General features: G+C 47.6%; 1 protein-coding gene across 1 annotated transcript in view; it reads right to left on the reverse strand.

Moving 5' to 3' along the window:
* The window catches only part of GDI2 (GDP dissociation inhibitor 2), a 533,972-nt gene that overhangs the window by 375,701 nt on the left and 143,932 nt on the right, over window positions 1-14,339 (reverse strand). The gene's annotated exons all lie outside the window — the stretch shown is intronic.

Below are 14,339 nucleotides of genomic sequence, written 5' to 3' on the forward strand. Positions count from 1 at the left end.
GGGGTTAAGGAATGTGAGGTAAATTACATAATTGAACATTGTAGAGGACAGAAAGAATCCAAAGCAGCCCTGAAACTAGTTATCTGTGGAATTAGGCATACCATTCCTCAAGCGGACACCATGTTTGAGCTTACAAGTACCCGAGTGTGCCATGCTGAATGTAACAAGGACTAGTTTGATTTCAGAAACTAATGGTTCCAACCCACCTTTCATGCTTGCATTTATTGTTATGCTTTGTAATAACATTGCTTGCTTGCATTTAGGTGGCCTTTCTTCACATTCTCATGGTCAGCAACCAGAGAATTGCAAGCAACTCATACTACTTGATTTCCATTCGCATGGGCACAACTTATTGCATGCCTTTCTCCCCAGTCTTTTATTTTTAAAATTATCCGTAACTGCATTAATCACTTAGTGCTTTATTTATAATGGATTTCTGATAGTGGAATAATTTCTAAATCTCCTGCAAGTTAGTACTTGAGAAATTTGAAATTTATTTTCAATATTAACATCCAAGTTAATATAAGAATTTTAGATTTCAATAAAAATTAAAAATCACATAAGCTACAATCTAACTGGCAAGGTTCCATGTCATAGACGGTTGTCATTCTTGGTGGCCCATCTGTGATCTTTTGAAACCCCTTTTTCGGTGTGGGGAACTTCCTCGTTTCCCTCCTCCCCCCAAGAGACTAGAAACTTGCTTTCCCAGCCTGTCTTGCAGGTTGAGTAGGGTTGTGCACTTGGGATCTCTGATCAGACCAGCACCGCAGTGTGAGAGAGCTGTGTGAAGCGTCTGTCCTCTGGCTTTGGTAAGGGTTCCCCTGCAGTGTTGTGTGGCACTGGGGGCAACCATGGCAGATGCCATGTCACCCCTGCTGGTGTGTGGTGTCTGGCAGAGCAGTCTATGGAGGGGTTTGGGAATTTTGCTTTCCATAAATCCTGCGGCTTGCCCCTGGCCTATCTGGAGATCCTTTTCCTTTTTTTTTTTTTTTCTTCTCTTTTGAAACAAGAGTCTCACTGTGTTGCCTAGGCTGGAGTGCAGTGGTGCAATCTTAGCTCACTGCAACCTCCACCTCCCGGGTTCAAACAATTCTCGTGCCTCAGCCTCCCAAGAAGCTGGGATTACAGGCATGTGCCACCACTCCTGCCTAATTTTTTTATTTTTAGTGGAAAAGGAGTTTCGCCATGGCGGCCAGGCTGGTCTTGAACTCCTGGGCTCAAACGCTCCTTTTGCCAAAGTGCTGGGATTATAGGCATGAGCCACTGCACCCGATCCTTTTTTTATTTTTATTTTTTTGGTAGATTTCTTTCTGCTTAAACTAGCTAGAGTGAATTTTAAGTCTGCACATAAGACCCCTGACTGATAACAGATTGATAACTGGGATTGCATGACAAATCCTGAAAGATGGAGGAGGTAGGATGGGATTTGTAAGGACCCAATTTCCCTGGGCTGAAAAACTGGTGAACCTCGTTATTTGGCGATGAAGCATTTAGCCAAGCTGCTGCTGTTTCTTGGACTGTAGGCTGGTGTTACGGCATGCCTCGGCCTCCCAATATGCTGGGATTATACATGTGAGCCACTGGCCTGGTTTTGTGGGGTTTTTTTTTCTTTTTTAATGTACATAAGATTTACTCAGTGTGCTCTAAAGTTGTATGGGCTTTGACAAAATCTTAATGTCAGGCCAGGTGCAGTGGCTCATGCCTGTAATCCCAGCACTTTGGGAGGCCGAGGGAGGCAGATCACCTGGGGTCAGGAGTTTGAGACCAGCGTGGCAAACATGGCAAAACTCTGTCTCTACTAAAAATAAAAAAATTAGCCGGGTGCGGTGGCGCGTACCTATAATCCCAGCTACTCAGGAGGCTGAGGCAGGAGAATTGCTTGAACCCGGGAGGTGGAGGTTGCAGTCAGCCAAGATTGCGCCATTGCACTCCAGCCTGTGTGACACAGAGGGACTCTCGCCAAAAAAAAAAAAAAAAGTCTTGTATTCGTCTTTATAGTATCACACAATGACTTCACAGCCCTAAGAAATCCCCTATGCTTCATCTATGTAGTGAAATTTCCACCCTCCTCCCCACCTGCATTCCTGGCAACTACTGATGTGTTGGCTGTCCATAGGTTTGCCTTTGCCAGAATGTCATGTAATTGGAAATCACGTATCATGCAGCTTTTTTCAGACCGGCTGCTTTTGCTTGGCAATGTGCATGTCAGATGCATGCATATCTTGTGGCTTGATAGCTCGTTCTTTTTATTCCATCGTGCGGATGTACCACCATATGTTTATCCATTCACCTATTGAAAGCCATATTGATCACTTCTAGTTCTTGGCAGCTATGAATAAAGCTATAAGCATCCATGTGCGGGTGTTTCATGGACATGTTTTCACATTAGCGGGGTACGTACTTAGGAGTGCGATTGCTGGATTACGTGGTAAGACTTGTCCTTTTGTCTCTCCCGTTTTCAAACTCTCTGTACTGGCATATAAACTTCCTCAAATCTCTCCCATCTGTAATGGAAATAGGTCAAACCTTGGATTTTTAGCCACTCCCCAACTCCCTCGTGTCCCTATTCTTTCTTCTCAGAGAATCCCAACGTCCTGCCTCCACCTCCTTGCTTCTGACTGCCTCTTCCACTCAGCCCACACTTGCAGAATGAGGACTGCGTCGACTACACATTAGACCTCTGCTTCCACCAGGCCTCCTCGATAGTTCAGCTAAGAGCTGTGCAGTGAGTCTCCTGACCTTTGATGGCACTTGACGCTGGTAACCACTCCCTTCCTGAGGACGGGGACCAAGGCCCCTTGAGGATGGAGACCAAGGCCCTGCCAGTGCCTCCCTGTATCGCTCACCCTTTACCTCCTCCCATGTGGTTTTCTCTCCTTGCCCTGGCCTTGGGTTTCTTCTGTGGCTCACCCATACTTGAATCTCAGCCAGTCTTCCTTACCAAACCTCAGATCTGTATCCAAGTGCCTATTAGATATCATCCCCTGACTATATCCCCTTTGCACCTCAAACACATGTCCCAAACTTAACTCACTTCTTCCCTTTCAAGCTCTCCTGCTAAACACTCTGGAATTGGGGAAAGCATCATCTATTCAGTCATGTAACTCAGAAACCCAAGAATCACCCTCGATTCCTCACTTTCCCTTCTATCTAGATCCAGTCTGTAGTTGAGGACTGCCGGTTCTGTTTCATTTCCATCTTTCATGATAACACAGTGGAGCGCCTTCATTTCTGACCCCTCATCTCCTGGAAGTAGGCCCGTGGGCTCCCCCTGGGCTCCCTGCTTTAAACCTTGCACCCCTCTCATCTTCCAAGGCAATGCCTCAGCTGTTCAAGCTGCTCCGATATACACAATCCTTACCATGTCTAGACTCCTGCTTGGAAGCTGGGGCGTTCTCACTGCCCTCGCTGAGCCGTGCCTTCCCCTTAGGTTCCTGTGGTGGGAGCGTTGGCAGTGACTTCTGCTCATGCTCTCCCCGCAGCCTAGAGAATTGCCCCTTCCCTTATTCTCCTTCCAACACGTATCCTGGGCCTGCTGAGTTGCTACTCATGCGAGGTTTATTGGCACCACAAGCCACATAATTGAGAAACAACAGTCCCCAGCTGCATACCTCCCCCGCGGAAACTACATTTCACTTTTTATCTGGCCTGCTGCTGGTCTCTGCCTCCATGCTTCTAAAACATCATCGTGAGGCTCCTTCCTTCTCTTCCTAAGCAGATGTCTCGGAAGAAGAGGCTGTACTTACTTTCCACCTCCCTCATCTCAATTCACTCTTTAACTCGCCACAACTAAAGGAGTAAATCCAGAAAATGATGGCATTGACTTGGGGAAATAGGGAACCCAAAGTAGGAGAGAGGAAAGCAGTTCCCAAGGTGATGATGAAAGAAGTCTTGGTCCACAGCCATACAGGGGCCTGGAGAACTCGTGGTCCACACGGGAGCGGGAAGATAAGGGGCTTTCCAAAGTTGTAAAATAATGGTAATTAACCATGATATACAACTGACTCAGCTGAAACGAATACACAAAATGCCATATCATATAAATACTGATTACAGGTTTGCTTTTTAATGTTGCCCTAGGCCTAACTTGAAAGAATGAATCGGAGGGTGGGGGGTGGGGGGTGGGGGGGGGCAGGGGGGGCATGGGAAGGCCAAACTTTGTCTCTTTTTTTTTTTCTTTTTTTGAGACGGAGTCTCTCTCTGTCGCCCGTGCTGGAGTGCAGAGGCACGATCTCGGCTCACTACAACCTCTGCCTCCCAGGTTCACACCATTCTCCCGCCTCAGCCTCTTGAGTAGCTGGGACTACAGGCGTGCGCCACCACGTTCGGCTAATTTTTGTATTTTTAGTAGAGATGGGGTTTCGCCAGGCTGGTTCCGAACTCCTGATCTCAGGTGATCCAACAACCTCAACCTCCCAAAGTGCTGGGATTACAGGCATGAGCCACCATGCCCAGCCCACTCTTCTGTTTTCTAGGAAGTCAGTGGATTGTCCAACGTTCTGTCTGTCTCTCCTGTGCTGGAGCATTGCGCTGGATCCTGTGTCTTACTCTTCTTGATTTCCTCTCTAGTTTTGGTGGAGCTTATCTTGAAGTAGTTTCCTAAGAAAAGATACAAGGGAGATAGAGTTTGTTAGGCCATGCGTGTCTGAAAAATCTTAATTCAGCATTTTTCTTTTTCTATTTTTCTTTTGAGAGAGGGTCTCCGTTGCCCAGGCCAGAGTGCAGTGGCGCGGTCATAGTTCACTGCAACCTTGAACTACGAGGCTGAAGTGATCCTCCCACCTCGGCCTCTAGAGTAACTGGGACCACAGGCACTCGCCACCATCCACAAAAATCATAATTCTGTCATGCTGAATTGCTAGTTTGACTAAATGTGGACTTCTTGATTAAAACACATTTTCCCTCAGAATTTTGGGGGCATTGCTACATTCTCATTTTCTTGTTTTGCTGTTGGTAAAGTCAGTGTCCTTCTTGCTGACCTGTTTTTCTTCTCTCTGGAAGGTTCTGGAACCACTGTCTGGAAGTTTCACAACTATGCCGTGGACCTCTTCTCATTCAGCATGGTGGGCATTGGGGATGAACCCTCTTTTTTTTTTTTTTTTTTTTTTTTTTTTTGAGACGGAAACTCACTCTGTCGCCCAGGCTGGAGTGCAGTGGTGTGATCTCGGCTCACTGCAACCTCCGCCTCCCAGGTTCAAGCAATTCTCCTGCCTCGGCCTCCCAAGTAGCTGGGATTACTGTCATGCGCATCATGCCTGGCAAATTTTTGTATTTTTAGTAGAGACAGGGTTTCACTATGTTGGCCAGGCTGATCTGGATCTCCTGACCTCAAGTGAACTGCCTGCCTCGGCCTCCCAAAGTGCTGGGATTACAGGCATAAGCCACTGTGCCTGGCCAGGGGATGAACTCTTTCAATCTAGAAACTCGAATCCTTCGATTCTGGAAATGTTTCTCATAATATTTCTTTAATAATTTACCCCCCTTCCTTCACTGTATTTCTCTTTCTGGGACTTTTACTAGTCAGTTTCTTTTTGGGTTGGTCTCTCTCTTTTCTCTTTTATTGGCCAAGCCCTGATCTAAGGCACTAAAGTGTAGAGGTGGTTGAGTCCTGACCAGAGCCTTAAGGGTCTAGATTTATGTAAATGATGGAGCTATACACGTTACTTTATTTATAGCAAGATAGTGTAAAGATTTTGAAATGTCAAGATTATTAAATTCATAGTTCACTGTAACCTCGAACTCCTGGGCTCAAGCAATCCTCCCACCTCAGCCTCCAGAGTAGCTGGGACTACAGGCACATCCCACCATGCCCAGCTAATTTTTGTATTTTTTGTAGAGACAGGGTTTCACCATGTTGCCTAGGCTTGTCTCGAACTCTTGGACTCAAGCAGTCCTCCTGCCTTGACCTCCCAAAAGGTGGGGATTATAGGCACTGAGCCACTGCACCTGGTCAGTATATTTTTAAACATGGTCTTAGGGTATCAGCAAGCTGCAGATTTGATAACAGTTGGGTCTTTTTATTTAGGAACCACCCTTTTTTCCTCCTCTGTGCTCTCACACAGTATTTAAATACCTCCTATGAAATCTCTATTATCCCCTTCTCTTCCTGTTGCATTTTTCTCCCCCAACTGAAGTCTCAAGTCTAAGCAGCGAACATACAAGGTTTCCGATAAGCTAAGACAGTGTCTATCCATGGATGGGTTCGTGACAAACCCATGTGGGTCCCTGGCTTGCTGAAACCAGGTTTCACATGAGGGGAGGAAGTGGGTTGACAAGAAGGGGGTTGCTAAGGGAACTTTATTACTCATTTCTCTTGGAAAAAAGCAGAAGGAACAAATGGAATAAAAGTCTGATAATTTGGCAGACATGCTTTGCAGTTACTTGCAATACTGTACTTAGGTTCAGAATAAGAGACTAAGTAACAATCATTGATGCTGAATCGCTTCAGAATTAAGCTGATGGTGACAATAAACTGTACCGGATGACTGCTGTATACACAGGTATTGTATGAGGGTGCAACTGGATTAAGTCATTCTGAACTGAATTTTGCATAATTTTTTTTTTTTTTTTTTGAGACGGAGTCTCGCTCTGTCGCCCAGGCTGGAGTGCAGTGGCCGGATCTCAGCTCACTGCAAGCTCCGCCTCCCGGGTTCGGGCCATTCTCCTGTCTCAGCCTCCTGAGTAGCTGGGACTACAGGCGCCCGCCACCTCGCCCGGCTAGTTTTTTGTATTTTTTAGTAGAGACGGGGTTTCACCGTGTTAGCCAGGATGGTCTCGATCTCCTGACCTAGTGATCCGCCCGTCTCGGCCTCCCAAAGTGCTGGGATTACAGGCTTGAGCCACCGCGCCCGGCCGAATTTTGCATAATTATTACCAAAATTTGGATTGAAAAGTAGGTTTACAGTTGGTATTCCTATTTAATTTTAGTTTTTGTCAAAATAATATACGCACATAATTATAAAATCAACTAAGTTCTTCAAATACTCATAAATCAAAACAGCACTCCGCCTCCACCAGTCTCATTCTCCAAAGGGAAACACATTCAGCTCTTGGTTTTTTTCTTGTTGTTTTGGGTTTTTTTGCGGTTTTTTGTTTTGTTTTGTTTTTGTTTTGAGACAGAGTTTTGCTCTTGTCGCCCAGGCTTCAATTCCTGGGCTCGAGTGATCCTCCCCTCTTGGCCTCCCAAAGTGCAGGGGATTACAGGTGTGAGCCACCACACCAGCCTTCAAGGGCAGTTCTGATGCCTAACACCCACTGATCCGGCTCAACAATATTGGATCACTTGAGGTCAGGAGTTCAAGACCAGCCTGGCCAACAGGGTGAAACCCTGTCTCTACTAAAAATACAAAAATTAGCCTGACATGGTGGCATGTGCCTGTAATCCCAGCTATTTGGGAGGCTGAGGTACGAGAATCGCTTGAACCTGGGAGGTGGGGGCTGCAGTGAGCCGAGATTGTGCCGCTGCACTCTAACCTGGGTCACAGAGTGAAACTCTGTCTCAAAAAAAAAAAGTCGCCAATGCCTTCTGGCCTTCACAGTGGACATTGGCATATAAAGCTTACAAACACCTTCACCCTTGCAAGGAGGATGATACGGAATCTTCACATTCTACTGCATGGCACCAATTGTGCTGTTTTAACAACAATGACTGTGCAGAAATCAAGCCAGTGCTTTTTTCCTCCAAGCCTTTGGACAAAGCATGTTTTATGACAAAAATAATCCCTCTGGCTCACATGTCCTCTCAGGCTTCCCACTGCTCTCCCACACAGCCTCTCGCTCCGAGAAGCGAGTCCCCTCCCGCTAATGACAATCCTTTGGGCAGACCCAGAACTTGTTTCCAGAGACTGAAATAACATTTCCAACGGGGCGGTGCCACCAGATTTGCTGAGCTGTTTTGTGGCCCGTAGTGAGCTGATCTGTGCTGGATAAATTATCTTCCCTGGGAGTGACGGGAACTTCTTTTTGAGACAAACGAATTTGGAAATATTAGATAAGGAGGAAATAGTGATATAACTTGTTTTTTCTAGTACTGAAAGATGCCACCTCTGTACTTAACTACATAGAGTAAGAAACATTCAGGAAAGTATATATTTTTATAGCATTGAAGTTAACCATTGAAGAGGGGTATTAAGTGCTTACTATTAGGCAGTATGAGAATTTGTTTAAAGTATTAGATACCCCAAAATCCTATTCAAAAAGCCACAAATATGATTCTAAAATATGTAAACAGCGGCCGGGCGCGGTGGCTCAAGCCTGTAATCCCAGCACTTTGGGAGGCCGAGGTGGGCGGATCACAAGGTCAGGAGATCGAGACCATCCTGGCTAACACGGTGAAACCCCATCTCTACTAAAAAATACAAAAAACTAGCCGGGCGAGGTGGCGGGCGCCTGTAGTCCCAGCTACTCAGGAGGCTGAGGCAGGAGAATGGCGTAAACCCGGGAGGTGGAGCTTGCAGTGAGCTGAGATCCGGCCACTGCACCCCAGCCTGGGCGACAGAGCAAGACTCCGTCTCAAAAAAAAAAAAAAAAAAAAAAAAAAAAAAAAATGTAAACAGCAATGCTAGTAAACAAATGAAGGTATAATGTAATTTGGCCCAAGAAACCCACACATTCAGAGCTTAGAGAAAATATATTATTTTTCCCCCCTTTCTGGCTTTTACAGCCTTATTAAAACAAAACAAAAAAAATCTGGTGACTGAGGATTCAAATTAAAAAAAAAAAAAAATGAAAGAAAAAAAATTTTAATTCCAAAGCATGAACCCCTCACTGAAGCCACTGAATACTCTCATCCACACCAAAACTTCAAAAGTTAACACTGTCTCGCACAGTTTGTCCCATCCTTGAGCGGCAGAGCGACTCACCGTCTGCAGCCAGGCCTGGACGGCACCGCTGGTCCTAAGTCCCTGAGTCTTCAGGTCTCAGTCTACCCAGCCAGAGACGACTGCTGTGCGTCCTCCGTCAGACGGCAAAGCCACGACTTTGTGCCCACCTACAGAACTTCAGTTAGTCTTGGGAATCTGAAATCATTCATTTTATTTAGCAAAGTGTTTTCAGTTCCTTCAGGATTGTGCTTGCCTAAACCATCTGCTTTGAGTGAGTTGTAAGGACTCAGGTACGAAGCACCTTAAATATCCCAGGCCCAGGGGGTTTTGAACAGGCCCTGCAGGCCGGCGGAGACCCTCTCCTCTTCCCCAGACAGCAGCGCTGTGGACCTCACTGAGCTGGTGTACCCGTCATCCCCAGCCCTTCTCCGGGAAACCCCTTCTGTAAGAAACAAATTTCTCACTTCCCCAGCACCTAAGTGCCATCATTCTGTCTGATGAGATGAAAGTGGAAATATCTCCATCTTCTGGGGAAAGCTTTCATTTTCTTGGTAAAAGGAAAAACGCTGCTGCTGCGACTTCTGTGTTCCCGGCTTCAACCTTGAACTGGGGCCCGGTGCCTGAAGATGCAGGGGAGGGCTCAGACCGTGAGCAACTCCAGCTCACTGCAGTGGGTGGAATAGAACATTATCCAGCCTCTGCACCAGTCCTGGACTGCTCACCCTGACTTCTACAAGAAAAAGAAATCCCTTTTTGGTAAGTCACAGTAAGTTGGGGTTTCTGTTACTTAAAAATAGACGTATACCTGCCGGGCGCAGTGGCTCATGCCTGTAGTCCCAGCACTTTGGGAGGCCGAGGCGGGCGAATCACTTGAGGTCGGGAGTTCAAGACCAGCCTGGCCAACATGGAGAAACCCTATCTCTATTAAAAATACAAAATTAGCCAGGCGTGGTCGCACATGCCTGTAATCCCAGCTACTCGGGAGACTGAGGCAGGAGAATCGCTTGAACCCAGGAGGCAGAAGTTGCGGTGAGCCAAGATCACACCACTGCACTCTAGCCTGGGCAGCAAGAGTGAAACTCCGTCTCAAAAACAAACAAAAAACAGACCTACACCTAACGGATAGGGAATTTGGTATCTGAAAGCCAGTGGCACCAGGGAACAGACACTAATGTATGGCGTTGCCTAAGAGGAGGTCCAGTGGTGGGGCGGGGACCCAACTCCTTCAGCCTGGAAAATCAGGGTCCTACTTGGTGGTAAATGATCAGTTTCATGCTCACCTGTTGTGAGACCTAGACACTAAAGCTGTAGCGTAAAACAGTGGTTCCCAAACCTTTCTGCACCAGGGACCAATTTTGTAGAAGACCGTTTTCCACATACCAGGGTTGAGGGATGGTCTGGGGATGATTCAGGCGCATTACATTTATGGTGCACTTCATTTCTATTATTATTACATTGTAATATGCAATGAAATAATTAAACAACTCACCATAATGTAGAATCAGTGGCAGCCCTGAGCTTGTTTTCCTGCAACTAGGGCCAGCCTCCAGGAGACAGAAGGGGAGGTGGGCAGGTCACCAGGGCCAGCCTCTGGGAGAGGGAAGGTGTTAGGTTGGATGATGTGTGGAGAGAAGGCCTTTGCTGTGGCTGCTCAAGCACACGACCAAATAGAATAGACCAGGAATTTACAACTGTGTAAGGTAATTACATTGTCCCAGAAACCAAAGGGTGCAGTGGCTCACTCCTATAATCCCAGCACCTTGGGAGACCAAGGTGGGAGGATCACTTGAGCCCAGGAGTTTGAAACCAGCCTGAGCAACATGGTGAGAGCCCATCTCTAAAAAAAAATAAAATTAACTGGGTACAGTGGCACGTGCCTGCTGTGGTCCCAGCTACGCAGGAGGCTGAGGTGGGAGGATCACCTGAGCCCCGGAGGTCGAGGCTGTAGTGAGCTATGATTGCACTGCTGCACTCCAGCCTGGCCGACAGAGTGACAGCCTATCTCAAAAACAGCAACAAAGAAGCCCTCAGGCTGGCTAACAGTAACTCCTGTCTGTTCAGGCCATGAAGCCGTCTGCAGCTCCCGAACCCATACTCAGGAACCGAATCGCAAAACCCTACGTTCTCCATCAAGCATGTCCTGCCCTGGGCCCTCCTTAGATGAGGCCGTGGAGGACCCTCCCAGAGACCGTGGAAGTCAGTGGGAAGGTCTGACACGAGGTGCCAGGCTGGCTCACCGGGGAGCTCGCTCTATCGCCAGGGCAGGGAGACGTCACTGCTCCTTTCAGCGGGATCTCGTGTGTGACTCGTTTTGTCTTCCCATCCTCTGAGTTTCTGAAGAGGGATTTTTATTGCAATGATCTATTTCCTCTTCCACCATTCCTTGTTAGATGTGTCGATGGTGGACTACTTATCTTTGGGCTATAGCTGTTGGGATCACGAGGAGCTCCCTCTGGACCCCAAGGGGACACCTGCATGTCATCTGGAGACGCAGGACTCGGGCAGTTGGATGCCATGGCTCGGGTGGTCTTGAGGGTGGTCCTCCAAGCCTTTGGCAGGGGCAGTGTGTTATCTAGAAAGAGGTGCACTGGGGCTGACCTGGGAAAAGTCCAACCCGATTCTCATTCCCAAACCCTTTCGTGTATTTAATTTTTCAGAAACATTCCAGCTGCTCGCTCTCTCAGCACCACTTTGCAGCTAATCAAGAAGACATAAGCAGACATCCACTGGGGGCGCGGAGGGCGTTCTGGGAGTGCCTAGCCTTCTGGATTAAAGAGACATGTGCTGCTGCCCGAATCCCAAATGCAGCGTGATGCCTGCCACTACCGCAGCCTGGCTGCAGCCTTGGGGAAGAGGGTGCGGGAGCTACAGAGGCTGTCCTTGACATGATTCAGCCTCCAAAGCAGGATTAACTGCTGCTGCCTCCAGACCTTCCTGTTTTGTGAGAAAAACAAATCCCAATGTGTTTCAGCCTCCGTGAGTCAGGTTCTCATTTACATGTAGCCGAAAGCATTTCTGAAGTGTGCAAACACACTCGAGAGATAAGATTCTAACCCATCAGCAAAAACCATCAGGTGAAGTTGATGAACCTGTTTCAGTCAACACTGGTTTCAACTTAGTGATCTTCCCAGGGGGTGAGATTTGGGGTGCACTGAGGTGGCCTCCCTATCCAAAATAATTCCAACAGTCTTGTTATTGATGCCTGAACTTCTACATGCAGAGCCACACACAATCTGTGTGGTATCTACACACACTCACACACAGCCGTTAGGAGGGGCCTGGACAGCCAGGGGTGAGGACGGCAGCACGGGAGATTGGGACAGAAAGCCGGGCTGTGGTTTCACGCATTGCAGATCCTATATCCCAGAAGTCATTTCTTTTTCTTTTTCTTTTTCTTTCTTTGTTTTGTTGGTTGGTTGTTTGGTTTGGTTTTTTGTTTTTCTTTTCTGAGTCAGAGTCTTGTCCTGTCACCCAGGCTGGAGTACAATGGCACGATTTCAGCTCACTGCAACCTCTGCCTCTCTGGTTCAAGTGATTCTCCAGCCTCAGCCTCCCAAGTAGCTGGGATTACAGGTGTGCACCACCATACCTGGCTAATTTTTGTATTTTTAGTAGACACAGGATTTCGCCATGTTGGCCAGGCTGGTCTTGAACTCCTGACCTCAGGTGATCTGCCTGCCTCGGCCTCTCAAAGTGTTGGAACTATAGATGTGAGCCACCATGCCCGTTACAAATCTATTTGTAACAGATTTCACTTTCAGAAAATTTCTCCATATAATCCAAATCGTTCATTTTCCAGTACAGACCTCTTTAGTCTTAGCATTCTGTTCTTGATGACTTAGAAGTGTCTTTTCTCTTTATATCATTTGCACGTCACTCCTTCCTGTCTCCGGCTTCTTCCCAGCCCTCCTCCTCCTTTGCACACAGGAAACCTCATTCTGTGGTGTGAACAGGGGGATTCCCATCTTCCTGAAACGACTTAGTCTTGAGCTGCCTGTGCCCTTCCCATCGCAGTGAATGTTGCCAGTTGGGGATGACTGGGCAGCCATGGGGAAGGTGAGCAGAGGGCAGAGGAGTCCAAGCCCCTGAGGTGGGGGTGGGAGCAGGGAGGGCTGCAGGCTCAGCTGCTGGGGCACGAGGAGGAGAGCTAGGACCTGGGGGAGTGTGTGTGTGAGAGTGTGTGTGTATGTGTGAGAGTGTGTGTGAGAGAGTGTGTGTGTGTATGTGTGAGAGTGTGTGTGAGAGTGTGTGTGAGTGTGTGTGTGTGTGTGAGTGAGTGTATGTGTGAATGTGTGTGTGTGTGTGAGTGTGTGTGTGAGAGTGTGTGAGTGTGTGTGAGTGTGTGTGTGAGAGTGTGTGTGTGAGAGAGTGTGTGTGAGTGTGTGTGAGTGTGTGAGATTGTGTGTGTGTGTGATTGTGTGTGTGTGTGTGAGAGTGTGTGTGAGTGTGTGAGTGTGTGTGTGAGAGTGAGTGTATGTGTGAATGTGTGTGTGAGTGTGTGTGAGTGTGTGAGTGTGTGTGAGAGTGAGTGTATGTGTGAATGTGTGTGAGTGTGTGTGTGAGAGTGTGTGTGTGTGAGTGTGTGAGAGTGTGTGTGTGAGAGTGTGTGTGAGAGTGTGTGTGTGTGTGTGTGTGTGAGATTGTGTGTGTGTGTGACTGTGTGTGTGTGTGAGAGTGTGTGTGTGTGAGTGTGTGTGTGAGAGTGAGTGTATGTGTGAATGTGTGTGAGTGTGTGTGTGTGTGTGTGTGTGAGAGTGAGTGTATGTGTGAATGTGTGTGAGTGTGTGTGAGTGTGTGTGAGTGTGTGTGAGTGTATGAGTGTGTGAGTGTGTGAGAGAGAGTGTGTGTGTGTGAGTGTATGAGTGTGTGTGAGAGAGTGTGTGTGTGAGATTGTGTGTGTGTGTGTGTGTGACTGTGTGTGTGTGAGTGTGTGTGTGAGAGTGTGTGTGTGGTGGGTCAGTGGGGAGCGGGGGAGTCTTTTATCTTTACCACTTGTTTGCCTGATTAGCCTACTTTTCTCGGTTTCTAGGGAAAGACCAAAAAAAATTTTTCCTTTCTCTGAGACAGGGAGTACAGCACGTGGCATCAAGAGTGCAGCAGAGGGCCAGGCGCAGTGGTTTATTCACGCCTGTAAACCCAGAATTTGGGATTCTGGGGCGGGGGGGCAGATCACCTGAGGTCAGGAGTTCCAGACCAGCCTGGCCAACATGGGGAAACCTCATCTCTACTAAAAACACCAAATTAGCCAGGCGTGGTGGCACCTGCCTGTAATCCCAGCTACTCGGGAGGCTGAGGCAGGAGAATCACTTGAACCTGGGAGGCGGAGGTTGCAGTGAGCTGAGATTATGCCATTGCATTCCAGCCTGAGCAACAAGAGTGAAACTCTGTCTCAAAAAAAGAAAAAGTAACGAAAAGAAAAAAAAAAAAAAGATTGCAACAGAAGCGCAGGGCACCCTGCGGATCCCTGCAGCCTCTCACCTTCAACTTCTGTGCTGCGATCCAACAATTCCCTTCCCA

Source organism: Macaca thibetana, chromosome 9 (assembly GCF_024542745.1).
Source record: "Macaca thibetana thibetana isolate TM-01 chromosome 9, ASM2454274v1, whole genome shotgun sequence".
NCBI classification, from domain to species: domain Eukaryota; kingdom Metazoa; phylum Chordata; class Mammalia; order Primates; family Cercopithecidae; genus Macaca; species Macaca thibetana.